The sequence below is a fragment of the Canis lupus genome, chromosome 31 (assembly GCF_011100685.1).
Source record: "Canis lupus familiaris isolate Mischka breed German Shepherd chromosome 31, alternate assembly UU_Cfam_GSD_1.0, whole genome shotgun sequence".
Classification (NCBI taxonomy): domain Eukaryota; kingdom Metazoa; phylum Chordata; class Mammalia; order Carnivora; family Canidae; genus Canis; species Canis lupus.
In genome coordinates this window covers 39005748-39019159 of record NC_049252.1, presented here as the reverse complement: position 1 = coordinate 39019159, position 13412 = coordinate 39005748, and the positions used below count along the sequence as shown (strand labels likewise).

Here is a 13412-nt window from a genome sequence, read left to right as displayed (position 1 = left end):
AATTCATAGGGATACATGCACCCTAATGTTTACAGCAGCATTATCTACAACAAACAAATTATGGAAACAGCTCAAGTTGCCCTTGACTGATGATGCATAAAGAAGATGTGGTACATATACAATGGAATATTACTTAGCCACAAAAAGGAATGAAACCTTGCCATTTGCAATGACACAGATGGAGCTAAAGAACATAATACTAAGGGAAATAAGTCAGCCAGAGAAAAACAAATACCATATGATTTCACTCATATGGAATTTAAGAAACAAAATGAATGAGCAAAGGGATAAAAAGAGAGGGGAGGGGGCAAACCAAGAAACAGACTCTTAACTGTAAAGAACAAACTGTTAGTGACCAGACAGAGCTGGGGGGTGATTCAAAAAGTTATTATTGGTGCCTGCCTTCAGCCCAGGGCATGATCCTGGAGTCCCAGGATCGAGTCCCACATCAGGCTCCCTGCATGGAGCCTGCTTCTCCCTCTGCCTGTGTCTCTGCTTCTCCACCGCCCCCTCCCCCCGTCTCTCTGTGTCTCTCATGAATAAATAAAATCTTTTTTTTTTAAAAAAAAAGCTTATACATGACTGTTTATAGCACATTAGTCATAATAGCCAAAAAAGTGGAAACGACCCAAATGTCTACCTACTGATCAATGGGGAACTAAAATGTGATATATCCATACAATGTGATACCATTCAGCCATAAAAATGAATGAAGTACTGATACACAATAGAACATGGATGAACCTTGAAAATATTACACTAAGTAAAAGAAGCTAGACATGAAAGGCCACATATTTATATTCCATTCATATGAAATGTCCCTAATAGGCAAATCCTTAGAGACAGAAAGTAGATTAATGGTTGCCAGGGACTGGGACAGGGAGGAATGAGGAGTTACTGTTAATAGGCATGAGATTCTTTTCTAAGGTGATGAAAACGTTCTGGAATTATGTAGTGATGATGGTTCCACAACCTTGTAAATATACCAACACCCAATGAATCAGAAACTTTAAAAGGGTGAATTTTGTGGCATGTAAATTATATCCCCGCCAAAATAAAAAATAAAATAAAATAAGTAGATTTAAAGAATTTTTAAAATTAAAGTGAAATCAAAATACTTCTAGAAAGAAAAAAAGACGGGGAGTGTCTACTGCCAGCTGATCCACAATAAGGAATTTCTAAAGGAGGCTCGCTGTTGAGGCAGAAGGGAAACGACCCCAGAATGAAGGTCAGAAATGTCAGAGAGCAGTGAAAAGCAAAAAATGGATAAAGCTGTGAATAAATCTAAATGAACACTGATGATACATTAAATAACAACACTGTTAATATTTCATTGAGTTTAAAAAGAGCTTATAAAATTAAAATACATGATAATAGGCACATGGAGTTCAAGCGCTCTATGATACTATGATCTCTGCATGGTCCAGAAGGCAGGTATAACTGCATTATCTGGATAAGTTAATAACACATTATCTAATTTACATGGTAACCATGAAAAGAAAGAAAAATAAAATGTAACCCCAACACAGTGAAGAGAGCAGAAAAATAGAATGATTTTTAAAAATCGTAATACTGTTTTAATATAACAGGGAAAAATAAACAGAACAACGTGGGACAAGAGAAATAACAAGAGTATTGACTTAAACTCAAGTAGATTACTAATTATATTCAACATTCAACATAAATGAGTTGAATGTTCTAGTTAGACAAAAATTATCAGACTGGACGAAAAACAATATAATTGATTATTACGCAAGATACCTACCTAAAGTTTAAGAATACAGTAAGGCTGAAAATAAAATGATAAAAAAACAAAGATATCATGCAAATATGAGCCTAAAGCAATCCGTTATGGCTACTTTCACATTGGCATATGATACCATAAAGGTAAAGATTCATTACTAGAGATAAAGAGAACCAATGTTAATAATTACAGTCTCAGCTCTTCAGGAAGACATAACAATTTTATATCTGCATGCCCCTAATAGCATGGTCTCAAACTATATAAATAAAAATTGACAGAACTTCAAAGAGAAATAAGACAAATCCATAATCATAATGAAATTGGGTAATTACCTTAGTAATGGATATAACCACCGGACAAAAAAATAGTAAAAATACAGAAGATGTGAGTAATATGTTATAAGCTAGCTGAGTAGAATATATGGAACATTGAGCCTAATTCTTTTCAAGCACACCGGAATGTGTGAGAAAACTTAGAGTCCATATTCTGGGCCATAAGGCACATCAGCAAATTTTAAAGAATTAAAACCATTAAGAGCAAGATTTGGGGGCAAAGCAATCGTGCTGGAGAAGAATAAGAAAATGTACATATGTTTGGAAATTTTTAAATATTCTTCTAAATGACCTATAAATTTAAAAAATCATGATGGAAATTAGAAATGTCTATAAGACTCACTGCCCTAGTTCGCTTGGGCTGCTGTACCAAAACACCATAGAGTGAGGGTCTTAAACAATGGACATTTATTTCTCACAGTTCTGGAGGCTGGGAAGTCTGAGATCAGAACGCCAGGATTGGAGGGTTCTGGTCAGGGGCTTCTTCCTGGCTTGGGGATAGCTGCCTTCCTGCTGTATCCTCACACGGCAAGGAGAGAGAGAAAGAGAGCAAGTTCTCTGGTCTCTTCTAATAAGGTACTAATCTCATCAAACTCATGACCTCATCTAAACCTAATTTTCTCCCCAAAGGTCCATCTCCAATACGATCATACTGGGGGTTAGGGCTTCAACATATGAATCTGAGAGGGGCACGATTCAGTGTATAGTATATACTAAACAATAAGAAAATTACCTCAAATCAAATTCTGTAAGATGCAGATGAAGCATTATTTATAAGGAGATGTATAACCGTACATACACATATTTAGTAGGGGGAGGAAAGCTGCAAACTAATAAACCAAGTACTGGGCAGCCCGGGTGGCTCAGTGGTTTAGCGCTGCCTTCGGCCCAGGGCCTGATCCTGGAGACCCAGGATCATGTCCCACGTCGGGCTCCCTGCATGGGGCCTGCTTCTCCCTCTGCCTGGGTCTCTGCCTCTCTCTCTCTCTCTGTCTCTCATGAATAAATAAATAAAAATCTTTAAAAAAAATTAAAAACTAAGTATTCATATCAAATTAGAGAGAAAACAGCTACAGAAAAGGAAAATTATGGGCCAATTTCACTCAAAGACATGGGTGCAAAAATCCCAAGCAAAACATTAGTCACCAAAAAAAAAAAAAAAAAAAAAACAAAACAAAACAAAACAAAACAAAAAACAAAACAAAAAAAAAAAAACATTAGTCACCGAAATCTAATCAATGTACTCTAAGAATAAGCTAGTATGAACAAGTTATGTTTATACACTGGTCACCTATGGGTGACAGAATGAAGTATTTTTATTTTGCTTTTGATACTAATCTTTATTTTAGAAATTTTCTAAATAAACACTCATTTTCTGAATCAGGAAAAATATTTTTAAATTAATAATTTTCTGCTGATCTCTTATACTTATGAAGTCAACTAGTTCATAAATAGCAAGAAGAAAAGAGCAAGAGGTAGCTCAAAAAAGCCATTTCATCTGACTAATCACAAGGCTACAAGACCTTATGTGTCTCAGTGTCTCTATTTGGTTGAGAACAAAGAAAGGGAGGATCGAGTAGAAATGGATTTACAAAGATAGGGATGTGATAAGAGCAATTCGTAGGCTTTTTGCCCAGGCACTAAGGGACCGATCTCATACACAAATGTGTCTATAAATAGAATCCATACTGCACTTTAATGAATAATTTAAAAGCACTTTGCAAACAGGTTAAGAAAACAGGAACCTAAATGCTCAAAAATCAATAGTTCTGTCCTATCCCAACCTGGTGAGTTACACAAACAGATGTTTGAGCTTTATATCATTTTTTAGAAACACTGGAAGCTGGGGCAGGGGTGGGGGGTGGCAACTGGGTGGCTCAGTCAGTTAAATGCCTGACTCCTGCTTTTGGCTCGGGTAATGATCTTAGGGTTATGAGATCGAGCCCCAGATTAGGCTCCATGCTAAGCACTAAGTCTGCTTGAGATTCTCTCTCTCTCCCTCTTTCCCTCCCCTGGCTTGCACTTCTCTCTCTCTAAAATAGAGTAAATAAATAAAATCGTAAAAAAAAAGAAAAAAGAAAAAAGCAACATTGGAAGCTGGATGGTTAAGTATCAAAAGGTTTCAAAACATCTACAAATTCTTTTTTTTAAAAGATCTTATTTATTTATTCATAAGAGACAGAGAGAGAGGCAGAGACACAGGCAGAGGGAGAAGCAGGCTCCATGCAGGGAGCCCAACGTGGGACTCGATCCGGGGTCCCCAGGACCACGTCCTGGGCTGAAGGCGATGCCAAACTGCCAAGCCACCTGGGCTGCCGAACATCTACAAATTCTGACCTAATAATTCTGCCTTTAGAAACTTATCCTTCATATGTAATCAGTGATACACACAAATGATTTTGGTATAGGTTATCGATTATTGATCGAAGCATTATTTATGATGATAAAAATTTCAAGCAGCATAAATGTCCAGCTATAAGCAAAGTGGTTCAATCACTTGGGATACCCACTAGAATAGAATACAGCCATTTAAGCCATTTAAAATCATAGTTTAAAAGAATATGATATGACACAGGAAATTCTAACTATGTGGTACTAAGAAAGAAAACTGTTCATAAAACATTATAGAACGAATCCCAACTTAGGATATGCACATTATACCATATGTAAAGGTAGAAAAACATATTGGTAGAAAAACACACACATTCTTGTGTCATAAGATTATGAATGTTTGTTTTGTTCTTTTGTTCTTTATACGTCCCACTTGCTTCAATTTTTCTACACAAAACATTTGTATCACATTAAAATAGGGAAAAAAGGGATGCCTGAGTGGCTCAGTGGTTGATTGTCTGCCTCTGGCTCAGGATGTGATCCTGCCAGAGTTCTGGGATGGAGCCCCACATCAGTCTCTCTGCAGCAAGCCTGCTTCTCCCTCTGCCTATGTCTCTGCCTCTCTGTGTGTATCTCTCATGAATAAATAAATAAAATCTTTAAAAAAAAAAAAAAAGGAAAAAAGTTTTAAAAAATTATTTAAAAACTGACTACCTTAACTAGATTCAAATACCCTTCATCAAACCAAATCTACTTCTAGTAAAAGTAAGTGGGAGATCAGTAAAGAGCTGATACATTCGTTTTCTATAGCTGCATAACAAACCATCACACACTGAGCGACTTAAAATTTATATTTATTATCTCACTGTTTTTAGGAGTCAAGAGTCTGAGCAGGCTTAACTAGGTTCCCTGCCTAGGGTCTCATAAAGCTGCAATCATGGTGTTGGCCAGGCTATGTTCTCATTAGAAGACTTAACTGGGGAAGAATTCACTTCCCAGGTCACTTTGGTTATTTTATGGTAGAGGCTGTTTCCTTGCTGTAGGACTGAGGGCCCCTGCTCCTTAGTGGTTGTCCCTGAAGGCCCCGCTCAGCTTCTAGAGGTTACCTGAAGTTCCTGCCATGTGGGCTTCCCCAACATTGCAGCCTACTCAAGCCGGCAAAGAAAGTCTCTAAATGACTTTCCAGCAAAATGAAATTTTATATAATGTAACATAATCAGGGAAGGGACATCCCATTACTTTTACCATGTTGTGCTAGTCAGAATAAAGTCCTATCACAGGGATCCCTGGGTGGCGCAGCGGTTTGGCGCCTGCCTTTGGCCCAGGGCGTGATCCTGGAGACCCGGGGTCAAATCCCAGGTCGGGCTCCCGGTGCATGGAGCCTGCTTCTCCCTCTGCCTGTGTCTCTGCCTCTCTTTCTCTCTCTGTGACTATCATAAATAAATAAAAATTAAAAAAAAAAAAACTAGTTACTTAAAAAAAAAAGTCCTATCACAACAGCAAAGTATTATACAAAAGCATGAATCGTGAAGATCATGGTGGGACCATCTTCATACAGTTTGTGCACCGTATCTTGCCTCCCAGGCCAGAGCCCTGGCAAAGGAGGGAAACAAGTGCTTGGGTCTGAACCCTCTTCTGATCAACTGACTACCCATGAACAAAACCAAACCCTGGTCTCTACACAGCTGGGCCAGAATGGCGACGTAAGAAATGAAGGGAGAGTTCACCATTGGTCCAAGTTAACATGGAGAATTTAAGCAGGGTGCTGGGAACTATGCCAGCCTTGAAGGATAGTTAAGACTTAGATCACTGCAAAGGAATAAGAAAGGGAGGCTTTTCCTCTACAATAAAGAGACGTTGAGAGGTAGGAATTCCCAAGGTGGGTTCTGAAGAGAGTACATAGGATGGTGTGTTCACAACAGATATAAACCAGCATGTTAGTTTTACATTCTAGTCGGTCCCCTGATGACCAACACACCTGCAGACCTTGCACACTTGTAAACCTTCAAGCAAGACCTAGAGAGGAACACGGTTGGAATTTTGGCTGTGTAGTACTGACATCAATTAACTCCCATAGTTTGGTACGTGTTACTAATATTTTCCAGTATCCAGTTATCCTGAACTTCTGGGTCATGGAAGACTCCACCCCCCCTGCTCCATTTGAAGCTAAGTACGGCCAGAAGGACTGCTCCTGGCCAACGAAATGTGAGAAGAATGGATCCGTAACCCTTCTAAAGCGATAACCGCTGGTGCAAGTCTCCATGTTCTAAGAGGGTCCAGCCCCAGGATATTTAAGAATCAATTTTGCCAAACTTGAAAGGAACAAAAATCTCTCCCTTTCAGAAACTACTATGGGGAAGATGAAGCATCACCATGATACCAAATCTCAATAAGGGCAATACAAGAAAAGATTATTATTGGTCAATACTTCTCATGAAAATATATGCCAAAACCCTAAATGAAACAGTGAGATAATAAATATAAATTTTAAGTCGCCATATTGGATCCAATAATGTTTAAAATAATAGGTATGACAAAGTACAGTTTATCCCAAGAAATCGATGGCTTAAAATTAAAAGATTAAAATAGTTCATCTCAGTCATAATTTAAAGAAGAAAAAACATAAAATCATCTAAGTAGGTAAAGAAAATCATTTGTCAACATTCAAAATCTATTAATGGTTTTTAAAAAATCTTATATCAGGGACGCCTGCGTGGCTCAGCGGTTGAGCGTCCACCTTTAGCTCAGGGTGTGATCCTGCCTGCTTCTCCCTCTGCCTGTGTCTCTGCCTCTCTCTGTCTCTCATGAATAAAAAAATAAAAATTTTTAAAAAGGGATCCCTGAGTGGCTCAGTGGTTTGGCGCCTGCCTTCGGCCCACGGCGTAATCCTGGAGACCTGGGATCAAGTCCCACATCGGGCTCCCTGCAGGGAGCCTGCTTCTCCCTCTTTCTGTGTCTCTGCCTCTCTTTCTCTCTCTCTGTACCTTTCATGAATAAATTAATAAAAATCTTTTTAAAAAAATTTTTAAAACCTATATCAAACTATTAGCAGAGGAGACCATCCTTAACCTAATAAAAGGAATCTACCAAAAATAATAACAAACTTCATATTTAAGGCTCTAAAAGTATTGCCTTTCAAGTGTAAAACAATATTAGCACAGCCTTATCAAAATTCCTATGCAACTTTGGTTAGTCTCCAAATGATGGAAATAAGACAAAAAAATAAATAAAAGACTTAAAGGTTAGGAAGGAAGAAATGAAATTATCATTATTTACATGAAAAAAATCAGAAATGGATCCACACATTTGTAAAATGTTGTGTTTTGAAAGCAGCACTGCATATCATTGGGGTAAGTATGGTATTCAATAAATAGTACTGATACAACTGGTTATGCATTTGGAAAAGTTCTAAAATTATATCTCTGCCTCACACCTCACACAAAAATAAGTTCAAAGTAGAATATTAAAAAAGCAAATATTCGATTTTTTAAAGACGAGGATATCCTATGACCTTGGGGTAACAGAATTTCTTAAATAAGACTCAATAACTACAAACCATAAAAAAAAGATTGATAAATTTGTCTTAAAATTAAACATCTGTTCATCAAAACAGCATTTTTAAAAGGATTTAAAAAAAAACAGGGCACAAACAGAATCCAAAATATACACACAGGATCTCTAAAAAGCTATAAAAAGGACAACCCACGTAACAAATGGACAAACAATATATGAATATAATTTACACAAGAGGAAACCCAAGTGGCTACTAAATGGATAAAAAGCCCTCACTCACCCTTACTAATAATCAAGAAAATGCAAATTAAAACAATGAGATATTTCACACTTAGCTAACAACAATTAAAACATCTGAAGATACAAGGGACTAGAGAGGCTGTGAAGAAACAAACCTTTGGAAAATACTTTGACAACAGCTCGGAGGCTAGAACTGGCCATCCTCCGACCCCCCAATCCCACTGAGTGCCCAGCACAGAGGGAAGGTGGGCCAGCTGGAAGCGGCAGGAAGCAAGGGTAGAGACCGAACAAACTGCTAGGAGAAGACTTCAGGTGGGACTTAGGCCAGGTGGGAGTATCAGATGCCAGGCTTGCCGGGATATGAAACTAAGAATCAGAACCATGCTCACCTGGGGCAACCTGCTAACAGCAGCTAAATCATTTTGTGTTCTCCTGCCTATCTGACCACATTATTTCCTCTTTAAACTATACCAGCTAGGCTTTCGGAAATTATTTTTCAGTTCTGGAGGTCAGACATAAGGTCTCACTGGGTAGGGCTGTGTGTTCCCTTCAAGGAAGGGCTCTGCGTGAGAACCCATTTTCTCACCTTTTCCTGCTTCTGGAGCCCTCCCACACTCCTTGGCTTATAACCCCTTCCATCTACTAAGCCAACAACGGCGGCGGGTACGCTTCCTCATTTCACATCACTCTGACACCAGCTCTTCCGCCTCCCTCTTCCATATTTAAGGACCCTTACTTTGGACTTAACTGGGTAATCCAGAATAATCTCCTTGTTTTAAAATCAGCTTTAAAATTAGCAACTGTCATTCCATCTACTACTTAAATTGTCTTTGCCATGTAACATACCATGTTCATAGGTTCCGGAGATTAGGATGTAGACAGCTCTGGGAGGCCATTACTCTGCCTGCCACACCACCTCCAGTCCACTCTCCCCCACACCTCTGAGTTCCAGCGTTTTCACAATACCCTCCACACCTTCACCATCACACACGCTGTTCGCCAGCTACACCAGCCTTCTGGTGTTTTTGTAATAAATTTTATACCCATCCAACGCCCAAACAATGACCATTCACCCTTCAGGTCTCAGCCCGAGGCCACCTCCTCTCCTCTATGAAGCCGTCCTGATTCCCAGTCTAAATGAATTACCCCACCTCAACACACCAACCCAACTTTCCGTGAACCCTAACTGCAGCACTGAGTAACCCCCTGAAGCCCTAAGTGTACATGTTCCTCCATCAGGCCAAAGTGGGGTCCTTCCATGATAAATACTGTATCTCCTTCCCCTGTGGGCTTTCAGAACACAGCACAGGGCCAGGCAAAGGTGGGCCCTCAGAGGGTGTTTCTGAAGCTTGAAGGGGCAGAAAGAAGCTGCCCTGGGTTTTCCTCAACAAAATAGGCTGCTCTTTCGCAGAGTAACCCAAGTTAAGTGTGCAGGTGATGAGGCCAAATAACTAGTTCAGACACTTGGAACAAAAACACCTTAACAATCCACTGCTTAGTTAGACGCACAATTTACTGTTATATAGAAGAATCTCTGTACCTGCTATTTCTTATTGCTAGCCTATGGGGCAATTTTAAAGAAGCAGACAAAATTAACCTCAAGAGAATAAAGAATTTATCTAAAATGATTTACAGGAGGGCAGGTCCAGTGGCGCAGCGGTTTAGCACTGCCTGCGGCCCGGGGTTTGATCTTGGGGACCCTGGATCGAGTCCCACGTTGGGCTCCATGCGTGGAGCCTGCTTCTCCCTCTGCCTGTGCCTCTGCCTCTGTGTGTGTGTGTGTGTGTGTGTCTCTATGAATAAATAAAATCTTTAAAAAATTTTTAAAAAATGATTTACAGGCGATGTCCTCAGAATTATGGAAGAGAGAGTAGATGCTGCTCTAACACAGCAGGAACTGGCAACTGCCCAACAGCCCCACCACGTCCACCGAGGGCTCCAGTCCCTCTCTGGGAAGGCTGGAAAGCATCACATGAGCGTGAGGGGTGATACAGCTGGCCTTGTTTAGGGAAAAAACAAATTGCCTCTACGTACAAATACATGCGCATATTACAATAACGGGTACATTTTTAAGAGGGTGTTGTTGGGCAGCCCCAGTGGCTCAGCGGTTTAGCGCCGCCTTCAGCCCAGAGCGTGATCCTGAGGTCCCGGGATCCAGTCCCACGTCAGGCTCCCTGCATGGAGCCTGCTTCTCCCTCTGCCTGTGTCTCTGCCTCTCTCTCCACTCTGTGTGTCTCATGAATAAATAAATAAAATCTTAAAAATAATAATAATAATGATAAAATAAAAAAAAATAAGAGGATGTTGTTAAGGAAACCGGATCTCATTTAATTTCACTGATCTGTTACTTGATGTCTATCCTCCAGCAAGAAAATGCCCACACGCTCAGAAAGAGACTAAGTAGGAAAGGGATGTTGAGTCGGCACAATTACCCCTTTGGGGGGGGAAAAAAGAGAGAGAGAGACAACAACAACACGGCTTGAGTTTTTAAAGAGGTGCTTCCATTCGGGCTCAAAAGAACTTCCCGGCTCAACTGTCCAACTTTTCTTTAATTGTGTAAATTCTGAAAGTGATTTTATTTTATTATTATTATTATTATATATATATATACATATTTTTTTTTTCTGAAAGTGATTTTAAAACCTCCTCCGAGACACCCTCTCAGGCTGGAAAGGAAGCTGAAGACCCAGAACCAGAGGGCGTGTGTTCAGCACCATGGACAGTGGACGCTCGCCGGCCCGAGGAGTCCCCGGGGTGGGGGGGCCGAGACCCGGGGCCGCCTCCAAGTCTACAGTTCTCATTGTAATGCTCAAGGTGGGGCTGATTTCAACACTTTAGCAGGTACCTGTCTTTGTTATGACCCAAAGGACCAGCTCAGCACAGGGATGTACTATCCCATCCACCGCGATCTGCTTCAGTGCTCACTTTTACCATAAAGCCCTGAGGTTTCTGTGAAAATAGGCATGAATGAAAATAGGAATGACTCTGCCGCGGACACAAGGTAACCAGTCCAGGAACCGGCTGGGCGGCCACGGATGAAACTGTTGAAACTGAAACACAACACCCAGCCCTGAATGGCTACATTGTTTCCAGCACCTTAGAACGCAGGATGCTCCCGGCCTCCCTCCAACAACAGGGAGAAAGACAACTTCCTTTTAGACGCCAGGCGAAACGAATGCATGGGCTGGAATTTTTTTCAGAATTACCTAAAAAGTGTCACAACAAGGTCCTGTATTTCCTCCAACCCTGGGCGTTAACAGAGATCCCTGGAGGCGGGGGGGGGATACCTTGAGGTCCCGTCTCGCCGCTGACCGGCTCTACGTAGGGCAACACCGGCCCCCAAGCCCTGAATTCTGAGCACGATGGAAGGACACCTTCCCTTCTTTGACCACCAAAGCTTTTTAAAAAACCCTATAAATATTGAGCATCAGCTAAACTAGGAAAAAAAAAAAAAAAACAAACATGAAGCCTAAGTTCTAAAACGCTTGCAGGGAACTTGCGCGGTACAGCGAGGAGCGTGCACGTACGAGTGAGACCGGCCCCACCGCACCGGGGGTCAGCAGGTGCACCTGTCCCCGAGACCCCCCCCAAGTCTGAAATCAGCACAGCTGCCCCCGGCGCCCCTGACCTGAGTGTCAGCAGGTCCCCCCCGGCTCGTGTGCACCATCCCCCGAGGTGCAGACTGCCTCCTGGGCCAAAACGGGCGTCTCCGGGGCGCCCCTGGGACGATGCAAGTGGGGCGCCCGGGGGCGCTGGGGGTCGCCGCCCACCGCTGAACGCGGGGTCCTGCGGGGGGGGGGCGGGGGTCTCCGGGCTCTGAGTCCCGAGGCGCGAGGTCCCCGCTGCCCGGGGCAGGTCACCTGGGGCGCGGCCCCCCGCACCTGCACCAGCGACACACTCCGGGGCGGGCGGAGCGCACGTGCACCGAGGGGTCGGCCCGCAGCGCCGCGCGGAGCCCGCAGGTGTCCGCCCACCTGACGCCCGAGCCCACCCCCGGCCCCGCCCCCCGCCCCGGCCCCTGACCCCGCGCGACCCCAGGACCCGGGCCAGAGCCCCCCGCCCCCGCCCCGCCCCGCCCCGCCCGCGGCCACTCACCTGTCCGCGGAGGAGGGCGTGCCCGCCGGCTGGCCCGGCCGGAGCCCGGGGTGCGGCCGCGGCCGCGGGGGAAGGCGGGTGACGACGGGGCGACCGAGCGGCGACGGAGCCCGAGGCCACCGAGTCCGAGACGCCGGAGGCGGCGGCAGCTGCTCCTCGCGCTCCAGCCGAGGCGCTGCGCGCGGCGCGGGCCCGCCCCCCCTGCGCCGCCGACCAATCCCGCGCCTCCCGCCGCCGCTGGCCCCGCCCCCCGCCCCAGAGCGGCGCCTCGCGAAAGCGGGCGCGGCGGGCCAATCCAACGCAGGAACCGCGACGGCGGAGGCCAATCAGGGCGCCGGACGCTCTCAGGAAAGAGACCAATTAGCGTCACGGGGCGGGGCGGGGCGGCGAGGCGGGACCAATGACGACGGGGGCGTGGCGGAAGGCAGGGCGGGTCTTGGGCGTGTGAGGCACCGGCCGGGGGCGGGGCCAGGCTCGAGGCGGCTCCCGGGGTGAGGCGGGGCCACAGGCGAAGGGGGCGGGGTCTCGGCGGGGCAGGGCGGGGCAGGGGCGGGGAGAGGGGGTGGGACCACAGGGGGCCGGGCAAGAGGCGGGCTGGCAGCCGGGGCGGGGGCCTGGGCGGGGCCTGGGCGGGGTCTGGGCGGGGGCGGGGCCTAGGGCGAGCCCCGCGGCTGATGGAGGCGAGGCAGGGCCCGAGGAAGGGCGGGCCCTGGAGCCGCGGGGGGCGGGGCATGGGCGGGGCCCTGAGCGGCGGGGGCGGGGCCTGCAGGGCGGGGGCGGGGCCTGAAGGGCGGGGGCGGGGCCTAGGCCGGGGCCGGCGGCTGATGGAGGCGAGGCAGGGCCCGGGGAAGGGCGGGCCCTGGAGCGGCGGGGGCGGGGCACGGGCGGGGCCCTGAGCGGCGGGGGCGGGGCCTGCAGGGCGGGGGCGGGGCCTGAAGGGCGGGGGCGGGGCCTAGGCCGGGGCCGGCGGCTGATGGAGGCGAGGCAGGGCCCGGGGAAGGGCGGGGCCTGGAGCGGCGGGGGCGGGGCCTGGGCGGGGCCTGGGAGGCGGGGGCGGGGCCACAGGGGAGGGCGGGTCCCTGGAGGGAGGGGGGTGGGGCGCTGTGCAGGGCGTGTCTCAAGGTTAGGGGTAGGAGCGGGGCGGAGGGTGGGAAGGG

At 45.7% G+C, this 13412-nt stretch overlaps 1 protein-coding gene across 1 annotated transcript in view; it reads right to left on the bottom strand.

Annotated features, from left to right (window-relative positions):
- Nucleotides 1-12332, bottom strand: part of PCBP3 (poly(rC) binding protein 3) — a 248518-nt gene extending 236186 nt beyond the window's left edge. The window contains exon 1 of the mRNA XM_038581674.1: nt 12256-12332. The gene's annotated coding sequence lies outside the window, so the exon portion shown is untranslated. The remainder of the gene's footprint in view (nt 1-12255) is intronic.
- Between the last annotated feature and the right edge of the window lie 1080 nt (nt 12333-13412).